The sequence below is a fragment of the Pristis pectinata genome, chromosome 28 (assembly GCF_009764475.1).
Source record: "Pristis pectinata isolate sPriPec2 chromosome 28, sPriPec2.1.pri, whole genome shotgun sequence".
Taxonomy (NCBI): Eukaryota; Metazoa; Chordata; class Chondrichthyes; order Rhinopristiformes; family Pristidae; genus Pristis; species Pristis pectinata.
The window spans coordinates 8763680-8780837 of record NC_067432.1 but is presented as its reverse complement, the minus strand read 5'-3'; the positions used below and the strand labels follow the sequence as shown (position 1 = coordinate 8780837).

Genomic DNA, 17158 nt, shown 5'->3' with positions numbered 1-17158 from the left:
GATTGTTGTTTTCACAAGGAGTTCATACAGAAGGAATGGCCTTTCCCTGCACTAATGACATCTGATTCTGTCCCTATTAGACGGCATTTGGTGGGAAAGGTCTTATTTCCCATAGACTTCCTGAGTCAACATTCACGCTCCTGAACATACCCAGTGACCCCTGATCAAACGTGGCAGCCAAATAACCACTGAGAATTCCTTCATGTATTCAACATCTGTGGCTTCATGCTTTTCCAATTCTAACTTCTTCTACATCCCCATTTCCTTCAATCCATTGTTGATGTCCTTCATTGTCTTGCATACGAGCCACAGGAATTTCCTCCTGTATCTCTTCATCTGACTTAGAAATTTATCTCTTTGGCCCTAGTGTCTCCACCTCTTTAACCTGACAGCATTCCCATGTTGCTACTTGCAAGATTTTCATAAGTTAAAAGGGCATCTTGTAGTTTGAGTCTCTAGTTTAATTTCAAGTATGTCTTTAAGCATTCACACTCTTCCTTCTATACCTGTGTGTGTTCATATTGCAGTCCATTTGGATAGAAGAAACAGAGCAGCAATGTAACATTGTCACAGGCATTCAGTCAACTTCAACAGTTAAAGACCCAACGTGCTTAAGTGTGCTGTCTTGAAAATAAACCCTGACCCCTTGAGATACATATGCTGTGTCTGAAAGCATCTATGAAGACATTACAGGTTTCTCCCAATCTGTTCCAGTAATTCCAATGCAAAATGGATGCAAATCCTGGATTAGTCACATAAATGGTGTTTTCCACTGACCTCCAACCAAAGTTACAGCAGAAGAGTGTGCCGTACATAGTGATATCAGACCAAAAGTATTGGACTCTAGAATCACTACCCCCCAAAGCCAGGGATCAATTGAAAGTTTCAAACCTGAGAGTAATTGGTCTTTAATTTCCCAAAATCCCTCCCAAGGCTCACCAAGTTATTGGAGGTGATGTCAGATGGGACCTAGTAACTGTAATCAGCAGTTTCAGGATAGAAAAAAACTGTTGAAGATAAATTGATATAAGACTCTCTCTTTCATGGCTTAGAATAGCTGTGTAGTCATGTATCAGCTGTTTTCAGCTGTGCTGGCAGATATTTTTCTAACTGCTGGCTCAGTCCCTGATCCCATCCTACTCCCTCGGTTACAGGACTGCTTGGCTTAAGTTTTACAGATGCAGCTGATGGAAGACATTTGAGAGACAGAGAGAGCAAGAGAGAGAGAGAGAGAGAGAGAGAGAGAGAGTGTGTGTGTGTGTGTGTGTGTGTGTGTGTGTGTGTGTGTGTGTTTGTGTGTGTATGTGTGTGTGAGAGAGAGAGAGAGAGAGAGAGAGAGAGAGAGAGAGAGAAAGGAGTGGGAACAAAATGGGTAGCGAGCTGCACATAGTTCAGCAACCATGGATTGGAAATATCATTGGGAAGAGGACGAATGATAACATAGCAGAATTCCCATCTGGATCTCTGCCCACTTTCTTTCAGAAACTGTACAATCTAGATTTTCTAAATGACACAACCACCTGTGTCAAACCTCAGAGCAAATTTGTGTTTGACTCTGATGTACTTCACAGTCAAATAGCCTTCTTTACTCAGGCATACACATGAAGAATGGCCACTTGAACACAGGTTCAGTCAAAACTCCACACCACCTGCCCTATCTCCTGTCCTACCTCCAACTCTCTCAATATCAATAATTCAGAAAAAGTCAGAAAAAATTCAGTTGAATTAGTAAACAAAAGTCAGGAACATAGGTTCAGCCACTGGGGAGAGTACCACCACAGATCATGGCTGATTTGGATCTGCACACCTTCTACCCAACGTGGTTCTATAACTTCATTACCAAAGCCCGATAAAGAGCTAAAAAAGCAAACTGCTGGAGGAACTCAGCAGGTCAGGCAGCATCTACGGAGGGAAATAGATAGTCAACGTTTCAGGTCGAGACCAGTCTCAGGTTTGAAGCTTTCACACAACCCTGGGCTTTGCAGGGAGAGAGAGATCCAGACTCCAGAAATCTTTGTCTGTCATCACCACTGAATGGTCTCACTCTAATTTTAAGGTTAATCCCCTTGGTTCTCTGGACCTGCCCACTTGAGAAAATAATTTATCTTTATCATCCATATCAAATCTTTCAACCATCTTATCCTAATATTAAATTTGGAAATATGATTGTCTTAGCCCAGGTATCGTTGGGGTGAATGTATGTTACACACAATTCCAAGACCAATATACCCTCCTCAAAGGTAGCATAACAACTAGCCCAGCAGATGTTCACAGTTAACACGGTTCCATTACTGTGAGGCAGTTGGAGAGCTGCCAGTAACGAGAATTCATACCTGAGGATGAATCACTGCCTTCAGGGAATGAGGGAGAACAGTGAAGGAAGGTAAAGTGATGTGATCTCTTGACTGTGACCTAATGAGAAACTATCAGCTGTTCCTAGGCTGGTGGGTGGGTCATTGTTAAAATGAAAACAGGCAAACTCTGCACCATATATGTGGTGAATTTGCACAGAGTTGTGACCGTGACAGGAGGGAGACCAGGTCCTTATCATTCTCCCAGTAACATATATATAGTTACAGTAAACCTCTACAGTGTAACTGATATTGTGTTTACTGCAGGTTCCAGGGCGCTTGTGTTAAAACTATTTCTGTTCTTGGAAGGAATCCAAGCACTGTAGTAACTGACTGCTGCATGCTGGACTTAGTCATTCACAGAGCAGCTTAGAATACCATCTAGGCACCTGATTTCCCCAGTTTTTTTTTGAACCCAAGAATATACTTCTTACTTTGCGGTACATACATTTATCAACACAGTTTGTCTCTTGCCTGCATCTTGCTCCTTACCAAGTCACCATTTTCGAGCACTCTGACCAGGTGGCTCAAAATATACCCTGGATGTATTGTGAGCTGCCTGTCACTTTCAGTGATCCAGAAGGAGAGATTAAATAATGTAGCTTCCCACAGTGATTATGGTTCAGCAGGACATTATTGTCTGCAAAGTGCTTTGCGACATCTTGAGGCTGTGGAAGGTGCCAAGTAATGTGCACATCTGCGTATTATTTCTTTTTCACTCCATTTTTCCCTCATCTTCTTTCTTTCCCTTTTCATTCCATCCAATTAAACTTGTAGTGCTGAGTAGTTAATAGTTCAGAATAGCAGGCAATCTCTCGGGATCGAGGATTGATCTTCCCAGGCACCGCTGCGAACAACCCACGGGTAAGATATACAAGTTCGCCTGGGAATGGTGTTCCCTTCCCAGGCTCCATCCCAACTCCGCACAGCTGCTCCCATGGCACAACCGCTCTGTTCACACCATAGAGCAGTTTCAGCAGCCTGGGACACGGTGGGTACCCAGTGCCACCACTGTTACTATCTCCACTGTTCAAAAGCCCTTTAGCAACAGAGAAGGAGTCATCTGGTGTGATCAGGAAAATAGCCACAAAATTTTGAAAAGAAGGATGTGACATTTTGAATGGGGGTATGATTAGCTTGACACCACATCTCATTTTGTTTCCCCATGGTCAGTCTTGATTCATTGATAGAAGACAACTTCATTCCCATTAGCTTTAACATGCCACTTTTAGCAAGTCCTGAATGGTCCCAAGCTAATGAATCACTTGCACATCAGTAGGAATTCCTCTGTTGATGAAACTGCTCCTCTTCCTCTTCCCTCTCTTCAATCACAAAAGATTTTTCCATTCAAAAGTTCTCAAATACACATCAACATGTCTCAAACTCCCAGACTGAATCCAAAGGAAAGTGGTTCCTTCCTCACCCTGGATCTCGCATTCCTCTTACATCCATTCCTCTGTTCATGATGGTGTCAGCCTTCTGAGCTCCAGATGCAACTACACTGCTTCCAGTTTGCAATGCCCTACATTGAAAGGAAGACTCATGTTTTTAATGAATTTTACAGACGTGCACATTCTGGTACAGCCAGCATTTATTCCTTATCTCTAATCCCCAATGATTTCTTGAACCATTGCCAACCCGATGTTGAAGGTACAGTCACAATGCAGAGACTGTGGAGGTTTGCAGCAGGCAGAGGTTACAGAGAGAGTTGAGGGATTTGAAAAGAAGCTCATGAAACACACACAGTAATGTATCTCCTTTTATTAAACACAAGGGTGGTCAGTTCTGCTGGTGTGCAGCTTTATTTGCAATCTTTATTTGCAATCTTTATTTATCCTAGCTTTGGTTTTCCACTATCCAAGTGTTTCCATATTTAATAATGGATGATACAATCTTGAAAATCAGTTCCAGGATTTAGATCCAGAGATGATTAAGAAATGGCAATACATTTCTGTCTTGGATAGGAATCTGGAGATGGTGATGTTCCTTTACACTTGTCTTTCCAGGTGAGGACATGGTGAGTTTGAGGGGTGCTACCTCCATGCTTCCTTGCTTCAGAGTATCACCCTTGGTGTTTGATCCTGGTCATATTCTTTATCTCCTTGTGGATGGACTTCTGTCCTCACTTTATATGCTGGTGTGATGTCAGTGACAAAGACATTCCACAATCCAATCATCACAATAGCATTAGACAATTGTGGTCTGAATGGACTTTACTTGATCAGAAATCACATGATTAGGTAGCACAAGATCAATCCATTGAGTATTGACAACCCTATAGTTGTATCCTCAGTCATATGTGAAACTATTCTCTCATTTGTTCAAGTCAGTTTTAATAATAAAATTCTTCATTGGAACAATATTGAGGACTGTTTTAGAATCCAGTGCTGGGTCTCATTAAAACCTCTGCCATTTGAGTCAATGTTCCTGCTTTGCCAAATTGCTTTTTTTTTACTTTCCTGCTGTATTTTATTATAACAAAAGCAGGAATCTAAAAATAAGCTCAGCCCAAGATTTTAAAATAGGCCTCAAAACGGATTGACTATTCCTATCCCAGTGAGATTTTGATTTTCTAGACTGTTGCATCTGGACTATGGAAAATAATCAATTGTGTAGTGAAAAGAAAACAGGAATAAAGTGTGCAAATAATGGCTCCTGTAAGAGGGACTGACCACCCTTATTGGGTTTGCATCAATGTGCCCATTTCCTTAGTTTCTTTTCAAATCCCTGGGTCCTCCCCATTTCTGTGATGTCTGTCAGCTGCAACTCCTGATGATCTCTGGACTGATCTCCACATGGGCTGATAAGTAGCAAATAACATTTCCACCATGGAAATGCCAGGCAATGACAATCCCCAACAGAGAGTCTAACCAAATCCCCTTAATGTACAATAGCATTACTATCACCAAATCCCCATGATCAACATCATAGGGGTCACTATTGACCAGAAATTCAACTAGACTAGCCACATAAATACTGTGACTACTGGGTATCCTGCAGTGAGTGACTCACCATCTAACAACCCAAAGCCTTTCCACCATCTACAAGGCACAAGTCAGGAGCATGATGAAAAATTCCTCACTTCCCTGGATAAGTGAAGTTACATCAACTCTCAAGTGGTTGGATCCTGTCCGGGACAAAGTAGCCCACTTCACTAGTGCCCCATCATAACTATTGCCTCCACCAACAGTGCACAGTGGCTGCAGTGTGTACCATTTATAAAATACACTTCAGTTACCTGCACAGCTACTCCTACATCAAGATGGACAGCAGGTGCGTAGGAACAAGAGTTGTCTGTTTCCCTTCAAATTGCACAGTACCCTGATTGAAAATGGTTCGTCGTTCCTTCATCTTTGCTGGGTCTAAATCTCAAAGCACTGTGCCCTATGGCACTGTGGAAGGACTGCAGCAGTTCGAGGAAGTGGCTCACCACCAACTTCCCAAGCAGAATTACGGACGGGCTTGATGACCTTGCTAGCAATGCCCAGATCTCAAAAAATGAAGAAGTAAAAATCTCCTCCAATTGGGTCCTTTCCTATATCCTCAGTTTTAATTGCTCACCACTGGTGGCTTTGCTTTCAGCCAGCTAGAAATCTAAGTTTTGCAATTTCCTCCCAAAGTCTCTCCCCACCTCCACATCTCTTTCACTTCTTAAAACCCATCTCCAGTTTGTTGGGTGATGACCAGGTCTGAGACCAACACCTGTGTCCACCTGTAGCAGCACCTGTGATGCAGACTCAGCTGCAATATGTCATATTCCTGAAGGTGATTTTTTTCACATGCCTCGAGTGGGACATAATTCCCTGCATAGTTTTTTGCCCTGGAGTAACAAAATCCAAAGGAGATCACCACAGTCAGAAAGATCGTAAGTTCAAAGATAAAAAATATGTTATAATATGTGGGAGTAATTCTAAAGGGGTTATAGAGAAAGGGAGATCTGGGGCATATATGTACAGGTAGCAGGGCAGGTTAGGAAAGCAGTTAAAAAGCCTACGAGATCCAGGACATTATAAAAAAAAAGGTACCGAGAACAAGAGCAAGGAAGTCGCAACGAACCTTTATAAAACAGTTTCAGCTACACTGAGTATTTTGTCCGGTTCTTTGTGTCACACGTTAGGAGACATGAAGACTTTGGAGAGAGAGAGAGGGCAGAAGAGATTTACTCAAATGGTTCCAAGAATGAAGGACATTAGTTCTAAGCATGCACCAGAGAAGCAATGGTTGTCCTCCTTGGAACAGAGGAGGTTGTGAGAGCAATTTAAAGACATTAAGGGTACACGTAGAGTATAGAAAACAATTCCCAGTGGTGAAGTGCCAAGAACCAGAGGACACTGAATGAAGCTAATTGCCAAAAGAACCAGAAGTGATATGAGAAGAAACCTTTTCTATACACTAAATGATCAGGATCTGGAATGGGCCGCCAGGGTGAAGCAGTAGAGGTTGGGGGTGGAGGAGGAGAAGAGACATAGTGAAGGCAGATTCAATTGTAATGTTCATAAAGGAACTGGATAAATACTGGAATAGGTGAGGGCGTCAGCCAATGACCATACAAAATTCCCACACTGAGACATGGACCTTAACCCATGTTGCCTCTAGGATGCCGTATGTGCTAAGGACAGAAAAGGCTTCCTTCAATAGAGCAAGGCATTGGGGAGAGAGCAGAGGAATGGAGCAAAATGGATTGCTCTTGCACACAGCTGGCATGATGGACCAAATTGCCTCCTTCTGTGATGTAACCTTTCTGAGATGCCGTGATTTTTGTAATACAATTTGAGATATTTATGACTAACACCACACACGTCCACTTTGGTGAGCACTGTCAATATATAATCAATATCTGCTCTATTAATAGTTTATCAAGTGTCCTGACAGTGCAAGTCATATAAGGTGGCTGTGGAATGAATTTGTCTTGTTTTCAAATCTCTGCCTATTCATGGCACTTGCTAATACTCTGTGATAATCTTCAGAAATCTTGGCTCTTTTCTTGGATTAGTATGAACGTAACTGGAATACTGGAGTCTGCAATAAGCCGGTAATCATAAGAGCAAGAAACAGCAGCAGGAAAGGCCAAGCAATTCTTGAACCAGCTTTAATGACTGATCTATTGCCTCAAGTCCACTTTCCTACCCCATCTACATGTCCCTTGATTCCTCAGTATCCACAAATCTATTGATCTTAGCCTTGAATATACTCAATGACTGAGCATCCACAGCCCTCTAAGGTAGAGAATTCCAAACAGTTACAACCCTTTACATAAAGAAGTTACTCCACATCTCAAACTGTAGAAGAGTTTTGATTCCCACGTTAAAACTAAAAACTACTATTGCTGAAGGATAGATAGGAAAGAAAGAATAAGGAGTGCCTTGCATAAAGGAAAGAATAGAATAAGAATTCTGTAGTTACTCATTTCCAACCCTCAATCCCCAGCAGGCAGATACCCTACGGACAGTTGACAAGGGCATCAGCCACACCATTCCACAGTAAAGCATGGTCTATGCTGATTTAATTGACCTTAACCCATGTTACCTTTGGAATGTTGCATGTTCTAGGGACGAGAAAGACCTCCTTTCAATAGAATAGTTCTCAGGTGTGGGGGTCCCAAAACTCTTTGAACTCAAACATTTGAATTATAGAGAGGGAAAGGTCCCCGCTCCAGTGATTCCCACTGCCAGGAGCATGAGGTAAGGAGTGAATGCCACTGACGACAGGATTCAGAGACAGGAATTTGAATTCCACTGTGGAAGCTGGTGAACATAAATTCAAGGAATTATTTAAATGTGGAACTTAAAGAAAAGTTTACTCTCGGTAGCAGTCACTATGAAACTACTGAACTGTCATATATTACCCAACTGTTACATTAATAGCATGGTCTGTCTGGATGGTAAACAAAGCTTTTCTCAGTACGTGTGACAACAATAAAACAATATCAACCAATACCAATGTGGATGAGTGAATAAGTAATCTAAGGGAGAAAGCTGTGCTCCTTCTCCGTGCATACAAACAGAAGCTGAAACGGGAGGATCCAGTACAGAGAGTCGTACAGTGCTGGTCTGAGGAAATAGATGAGCTTCTACGCAACTGCTTTGAGTCGGTGGACTGGTCCATGTTCAAAGACTCAGCTGCCAGCCCAGATGAGTATGTTGCCATTGTCATGGACTTTATCAGCAAGTGTGTTGAGGACTGTGTACCAAAGAGGACAATCCAGGTGTTCCCAAATCGGAAACCATTGATGAACAGGGAGATCCACTCCCTACTGAAGTCTAGGATTGCAGCATTCAAATCAGGTGGCCCTGACCTTTAGAAGAAATTGAGATACAAACCTCCGTAAAGCTTCAGAGATGCCAAGAGACAATAGTAGTCCAAAACCAAGTCCCAGACCAACCATCCGTTGTGACAGGGCCTACATCGTATAATGGGCTACAAAACAAAGTCGGGCAGCATTGCCGACAAAAGTGCATCCCTTCCTGATGAGCTTAATGCATTCTGTGCATGTTTTGAACAGAAGGGGATTGGAATGTCACCACCCACCCCAGCAGCCCCCAGTGCACCTGAACCCAGAGTCTTCTGGAGAGTGAACCCATGGAAAGCATCTGGCCCATATGGTGTCCCTGACCGTGTCCTCAGATCCTGTGCAGGTCAGCTGGCAGGGGTAATTGCAGACATTCTTAATCTCTCCTTGCTTCAATTTGAGGTTCCCACCTGCTTTAAGAAGACCACTTTCATTCCGGCACCTATGACAACAAGGTAACGTGCCTTAATGACTGCCGCCTGGTGGCTCTTACATCCACCATCATGAAGTGCTTCGAGAGGTTGGTCATGGCACGCATTAACTCCAGCCTCCCAGAAAACCTCGACCCACTGCAATTCACCTACCACCGAAACAGGTCTACGGTGGACGCCATCTCCCTGGCCCTATACTCATCTCTGGAGCATCTGGACAGTAAAGACACCTATGTTAAACTATTGTTTATTGACTACAGCTCCGCCTTCAATACTATAATTCCAAGCAAACTCATCACCAAACTCTCAAGAAGCTCAGCACCATCCAGGATAAAGCACCTTGCTTAATTGGCACCCCATGCATCACCCTAAACATTCATTCCCTCCACCACCAATGCACAGTAGCTGCTGTGTGTACCACCTACAAAATGCATTGCAATCACTCCCCGAGCTTCACCAGTCTGCACCTCCCAAACCCAAGACTTCCTCCACCAAGAAGTATAAAGGCAGCTGGTGCATGGGAAGACCTTCAACTGCATGTTTCCCTCCAAGTCACACACAATCAACACTTGGAAATATTTCACAGGTCCTTTGTTAGTCACTGGATCTGAATCATGGATATTCCTACCCGACAGCACTGTGGAAGTACATTCACCGGAAGGACTGCAGTACTTCAAGAAGAGTGTTTCCCGCCGCCTTCTCGGGTGTAAATGGGGATGGGCAATAAATGCCTTCCCACCAATGCCCACATCCTGAAAAAAAAACAATAAATGTGGATTGGTTGAGGCAATGGGAGAAGGTGAAGGCTATTAAACTCAATTTAATTACAGTAAGTTTCACACTAAGACCAAGAATTGAGGCTGAGAAACATGAGAAGGGGATGGAAGGATTTGCTGGAACAGTTGGATGAAGATCTGTGAGAAGGCTTATGAGAAGAATCAATGAAGACATAAACCATTTGGATCACATGGGCGATTTTAACTTAACTTAAACTTTAAGATCTTTATTAGTCACATGTACATCAAGACACACAGTTGAAATACATCTTTTTGCGTAGTGTTCTGGAGTAGCCCGCAAGTGTCGCCACGCTTCCTGCACCAACATAGCATGCCCACAATTTCCCAACCTGTACGTCTTTGGAATGTGGGAGGAAACCGGAGCACTGGAGGAAACCCACACAGACACAGGGAGAACGTACAAACTCCTTACAGACAGTGGCTGGATTTGAACCCCGGGTCGCTGGCACTGTAAAGCATTACACTAACCGCTACACTACCGTGCCTGCCTATACGTTCTACGTATTTCACGTATTATGTTAAATACTTGATCAAAAATTCACAGCTCTTCTTCAATAGTGCCATGGGATGTTTTAAATCACTTATAAGAACAGCTTAACATCTCATTCCAAACATGGTACCTCTGTCAATGCAGCACTCCCATGGTACGCCATCAGCCTAGAAAAAATGGTGCTAAACCCCAACTCACAGGTCTTCCAGCTGAAGCCAAGCCAACATACAACGAGAAACTGATAATCACAAAGGCAGCGTGGAGGCAATTGTACGTTTGTAATATTGTGTTCCCACGATGTTTTAAAGCTGTGAATATGACTGAACAATGGGCTTGAGTATTTATACCGGTAATAAAACCAAGCCTCCTCCAGAGCTCTCCTGTTTCAATACATTACAAAACTACAATCTAAAGTGCAGATATAAACAAGCAGATTGAAAAACACATGCATTACTATCTATAATGAGGTCCAAGTCATTATAACTAAGTGCCACCAGCTGTAATGGTAATTAATGCAAGAATGTCCCCCTGTGGCTAAAGCTGCATAGAAAACAACTGGGAAATGGACAGGGGTATGTTTCATTTCATCAGCATCCTGCTGAAATAGTCAGGCAAAGATTTCCGGCTTTCCACACACAATTTCAAGCTGGTGAAAGGCACACTTACAATTGATGCCACGAAGTTCTTTGCTCAAGAGGTGATCAGATTGTTGGTTTCGATAATGGAGGCACAATTCTGGCATGCGTTCAGCTGCTCTCAGTTGCTGCTCAGCGTAACTTCAGAGAACTTGGAAATCAGGATTGTCAGGTGACAATCACACAGCAGGAATGGTCCAATTCCCCAGATGAAGAGTTATCCCAAGGGCACTTCTGCCTTCTCAGGTGCATGTAAATAATTCCAAGGCACCACGTTAAAGTTAGAGTTCAGGAAAATTACTTTTGAAGTTCCCTGCAAAATTACTTCTCAAAGAACATCAAAGTAAAACATTACTTTGTCATTATCACGTGGCTATTTATGGGAGCTTGCTGTGCACAAACTGGCTGCTGTCCCTCCTAGTGATTACAACTCATTGGCTGCAGAGTATTTTGGGATCCAAAAGGCTGTGAGAAGTGCGACATAAATGCAAGAATTTCTATCTTTAGTCAAGCATGGCGGTGTAAATCTGTCCAACAAACTCAACTCAATTACGTGAATTTAACATTAAGAACCGATGCAGAGAAATATTCCAGGAAATGGTATATAAAAGTGTCATGGAGTCATGCAGCACAGAAACTGGCCCTTCAGCCCATCGAGTCCATGCCAACCTTCAACCACCCACTTACACCAATCCTATATTAATCACATTTTTTATTCTCCCCACATTTTCATTAGCTCACACCAGATTCTACCACTCAGCTCGGACACTGGGGGCAACTTATAGCAGACAATTATCCTACCAACTGGCACAACTTCGGGACCGGAGCACTCAAGGGAGAACATTGCAAATTCCACACAGACAGCACCTAAGGTCAGGATTGAACCCAGGACTCTGGCATCGTAAGGCAGCAGCTCAACTAGATGCACCAAAGTGCCACTACTGTGCTTTGGGAACAGTGTGGCAGAATGTATTGAGCATCAGATTTCAGAATTTCAGAATTCCAGTTTCACTGATTCTTTTTAGCCCGCATAATATATTCTTGTGTCCAACTCATTTGCAAATTTTTTATGGTCATGTCTTAATGAGTTGGAAAAGGAATTATGTTCTGGGAGCTATTTTATCACCAATCCTGCTAATTTCTTTCAGACATGAACTAACGCAGTGCAGAAACCTTTCAGTTGTTATAAGTCACTCAAACTCTGCCTGACGTAAAAAGGCTTGTATTTGTATAGCACCTGCAATGACCTCAGAGTCTCAAAGTGCTATGCACACTAAATACTTCTGGATATGTATTCACTGTTGTGGTACTGGAATCCTGCAGCCAAATTGTTCACAGAAAGATCCATGACAATAAAGTGATAATGACTGACCAGTCTATGCTGTCTTTCAATATACTGTCATGGAATCATAAACATATGCACATTTGCAAGGGTAAATGGGCCATTGGTTTATGGACTCATGCAAAAAATTGGGTTATTGTCTGAACTGCTTAAATCATGGGCTGACTTTTTCTTTGATACAAAAAAATTTCAATAATCCAGCACCCTTGAAACTTTTGTCAGTACCGGACTGTTAGACTCTCTGGACTATTGGATGTTATTGCCATTAATTCTCCACACACTTTTAAATCACTTTTTTAAAGTTGTTACACAGTGGTATAATAAATTTTCCAGTGAATCTGGTGAGCTTAAGGAGAGTGTGGGAAATGAGATCCTAGTGAGGTTAAGGGATGACAGGAAATGGGGCCCTGATGAGCAGATGCCGGGAGTTGCAAACTATGGGATAGTGAATTATTGTAGTACTATGTTATCTATACCATGCTAGCCAGCATAATCAAAGACCCCACCCGCCCGAGTCATTCTCTCTTCTCTCCTCTTCCATCTGGTTGAAGATACAGGAGCCTGAAGGCACATACCACCAGACTTAAGGACAGCTTCTACCCCACTGTGATAAGACTATTGAATGGTTCCCTTATATATGATGGAGTCTGACCTCACGATCTACCTTGTTGTGACCTTGCACCTTATTGCACTGCACTTTCTCTGCAGCTGTGACACTTTACGCTGTTCTGATATTGTTTTTACCTGTACTACGTCAATGCCCTTTGTACTACCTCAATGCACTCTGTACAAACCCAATGTAACTTCACTGTGTAATGAATTGACCTGTACGATTGGTATGCAGTACAAGTTTTTCACTGTACCTTGGTACAAGTAACAATAATAAACCAATACCAATACCAATAGTTAGGTTTGGGGAAGGAAACCTAATGTGGACAAATGACATGCTTCTGACAACCATTTTAGCCTGACTTCTTCCTTTTAAGTGGGTTAAAACATGAGCCATAATATCTTAATTTTTCCTCCACATTATTCACTTGATGCACTGTGCTCTGAATCTCCCCGGTGTGGATGGTGAGAATAGGGTAAAAGATTTTAAACTGAATGAAATGTAAGAACATTTGCTATGTTGCTAATTGCAACATGCAGAGTTGTGAGGACTCTTAGATTAATTTAAAGTCCATGGGAGCTAATTGGAGCAGTAATGTGTGCCCTATACATACCTGAGTTAAGGAAGGGACATCAGCAAGCAAAACACTTACTGGCTATCAAGTGACCGCTGTTGGACAATGCACGCATGCTCACCTCAGATGGAGGCCAGATTAAGTTCAGCTGTAATAATCTCATTGATGAATAGTTTTCCAACAGTCACCATCTAGCCTTACACATAAAGAATTTGGGAGAGTTGCCTATGCATGTCCAGCTCCTGTTTATTTGTACTCCCAGCAGAAATAAAGGCTTTTGGATTTTGGAGAAAAATTCACCTTTTCTTGACCCTTTAGGAGTTGGGACCTTGTGTCTGCTCTACCACATCACTACCAGTCTTCTCAATCCCAGGTCACTAACATCACCTTTAATATCCAGACTAGGCACCCATATCCCTTTTAATACAGGAGACCCCCATGTTACAGCCATTCGGTTAATGGAAATTCACCCCTAAAGAATTCACAAATCACCATCCAAAAATTTGAGATATAGAATAAAATTTGCTCTTATAGAACTTACGTGAGAAAAAGTAAATAAATAAACACAAAATTTATGTCTTTTCAACTTCTATTTCTTGACAGATGACATGCCTGTGTGTTGTGGAAAATCTTGAAAAGGACCATTTTCTAGGAATGCAAACCCCCTCTACCACAGCGATCAGCTGTAACTCAATTGATTTTGTATTCACGGAGTTTGGGTCAATATTGTTTTATTCCTTTCCAGAGACAACAGGTACCATCCCTTTGATGTGCACTTCTAGAAGGAGGAATCATTCCATCAGCTCCTTCCACCATCTTAAACAGCTCAACCAAATCACACTTTACCCTTTCTTCCTCTGTGTGTTACCAATAGCTCAGCCAAGGCATCCTCCCAGTCTAGTGTCACCGTCCAGGGATACATAAAACTCTTTGTGAAGGGCTATTTGGCTTGGGTATTATTGAGGAACACAGCTGAGATGAATATCTGGGGATAAAATTAAAATCTGACCCAAACTCAGATGCAATCCAAACTCAACCTGAGTCCAAGAAATACTCATCCCTGATCATTGCCATAAAAATAACATCCTCTAACATGCTGATGCTCTTTTTGAGGATGAAATACCAAATGTTGATCAAGGACAGAGGACACACATGGTAATAGCATAAAAATCAGCCTGACCTGAATAGAGTGCTGAGCCAGGCTTACATTGCAAGGCTTGACCCCACCAGAATCTGACACATGTATTCAGATCCCATTGGCTAGCATTAGTAGCTAGGCTCCAGTGACACGTGAGTTGTTCCGAGCCAGCAGTGCAGACAGGATCTAAGAATTGCGGCCAATAAGACAGATTGTGTGAGGCCATTCAGCCCATCAAGCCTATCTGTGGGTGATGTACATCAACTCCTTGCCTCAGTATCCTTGTCCAACAAAAATCCATCAATCTCAGATCTTAAAGTATTCACTGAGATACTGTATTTGTGAGTGAGGGGTTTACTACAATTTCTACTACAAGTTAATCGAAGCAGGGTTTACTAACATCTAGCTTCAATGGCCTGGCTATAATTTTAAGGTTATGTTTCTGGCAGAAATTTTTTCTCTCCAATTCCTTTTAAAGTACTGAAAACTGAAGTGTGAAATTCATCTCTGGCTGCTATAAATGCCAGCCGTTTTGGCCCTTGTGCTTGTGAATAATGATAAAGATTTAGTGCAGGACACAATGGAGACATGACTGCCTTCCTTCATTGCCACACTCACATCACTGAGCATGCTCAAAACTGTTCGGAATATCTTAAGGAGGAAATATACATAGTGTAATTAAAAAGGAAATTCAGTAATGTAGCATGATATTACATTACAAGAAAATAATTCAACAGATTCTAGTGTCAAATGTGTGTTAGTGCATCGATCACTATGATCATAGAGTTATACATCATTGTAAACAGGACCTTTGGCCCAACTTGTCCATGCTGACCAAACTTCCAAACTGAGCTAGCTCCATTTGCCTGTGTTTAGCCCATATCCCTCTAAATCTTTCCCATCAATGTATCTGCCTTTTAAATGTCGGAATTGTACCTGCCTCTACCACTTCCTCTAGCAGCTTGTTCCATATACTCGCCAACCTCTGTGTGAAAAATGCTGCCCCCTTAGTTCCCTTTTAAATCTTTCCCCTCTCACTTTAAACCTATGCCCTCTAGTTTTGGACTCCCCTACCCTGGGGTAAACACTATGGCTATTCACCTTATCCATACTAAGTTGTGCTGACCTCTCCAATTTGAAGTCAATTGAACCATGTGTGCAGGAAAGGTGTACTGCAGGCAGCCAACACCCTTGATTGTGTTTGGTGCCGGTAACCAAAGACAAGTATCCAGCTTGGGATGAAATGGTGACTGCCCCACTGCAAGGAGTTTTCCTCCCTTCATGAGCGCATCTCTTTCAGATTAATTGAGCAAGATTGTTCAGATTAGAGATGTGCCATTATCTTGATATCATGTGATCTGGAGTGGAGGGTCACGGGGAAGGAGAACAAGAACATTACCTTTTATTGTCCAGCAATTCCAGACAAAATGCAGATGCATGTATCCATCCAGTGGACTCAAGTGAGGCTGCCTCGAGTTCCAAGAGGCTCCACAAAATAAAGATCCCTAGCGGTACTGAACCTCTCCAGATTGATCCCAATATTCCAAACAAGTACTTGTTAATAGCACAGTAATGCTTTTTCAATGATGCTCATGACATTGTTTATGAAGACCAGACGTGCCCTGACAAAGACTTGTATAAGAGCAATATTAATTTCAGATGCCTGAAGGGCGATATTGCAAAATATTTCTTGATGCGTGGGTAATATTAGAATTCAGCCATCGCTGTGCTTGTTAGACAAACACCTTGAAAAATATGATCTCAATTAAATACTTCACATGTTGCACCCATCTCATATCAAAGAAACCCAGCTGTGCAATATGGTTTTCATAAACAGCTAACTTGTAGAGCTCACCTGCACACATTGTTGGAAAGCTGAATTTGATTTCCGTAATTCTGAGGTTGCGTCATTGCATTGTGAACTTATTCTGAGATGTTCAACCTTGCATTCTGATTCTTTCAGGCAACAGAGATGGGGCGTTTTCCAGACACATGTGAGCTACACAAACCAATGGCTTGGTTGTATATTGAGTGAGTAAATTTCAGAAGTAAACATGTGGTTCTGTGGGTGTGGAATATATTCACCATGTCTGGCCGAGTGTGTGGGCTGTGTGTGTGTGTGTGTGTGTGTGTGTGTGTGTGTGTGTGTGTGTGTGTGTGTGTGTGTGTGTGTGTGTGTGTGTGTGTGTGTGTGTGTGTGTGTGTGTGCTCATACACACTTGCATATGTATGTTTATTCACCAAAGAAAACACACATAGAAAGTTGAGGAGAAATTCCTCTTTGATCATTGACACCAGACAAGTGTGAGAGTATCAACTGCCTTCAAACATTCAGTTCCATTGAACATTGGGAACTGAGTTTAAACCAGCGCCAGGTCCTCTAGTACATGATTAGAGCCAACTGTTACAGAAGAATTTCCTCCAAAAGATCATAGAAATTTCAGCATATAATGAGCCCCCATTCTGCTGACTCCACGTTGGAGATTCATAAAATATTGCTT

The 17158-nt window shown here is 42.2% G+C and overlaps 1 long non-coding RNA gene across 1 annotated transcript in view; it reads right to left on the bottom strand.

Moving 5' to 3' along the window:
- Positions 1-16610, bottom strand: part of LOC127584082 (uncharacterized) — a 31983-nt gene extending 15373 nt beyond the window's left edge. Inside the window, exons 1-2 of the long non-coding RNA XR_007958340.1 lie at positions 16513-16610; positions 9700-9823 (exon numbers count right to left, since the gene is read on the bottom strand). This is a non-coding gene — a long non-coding RNA (uncharacterized LOC127584082). The remainder of the gene's footprint in view (positions 1-9699; positions 9824-16512) is intronic.
- Between the last annotated feature and the right edge of the window lie 548 nt (positions 16611-17158).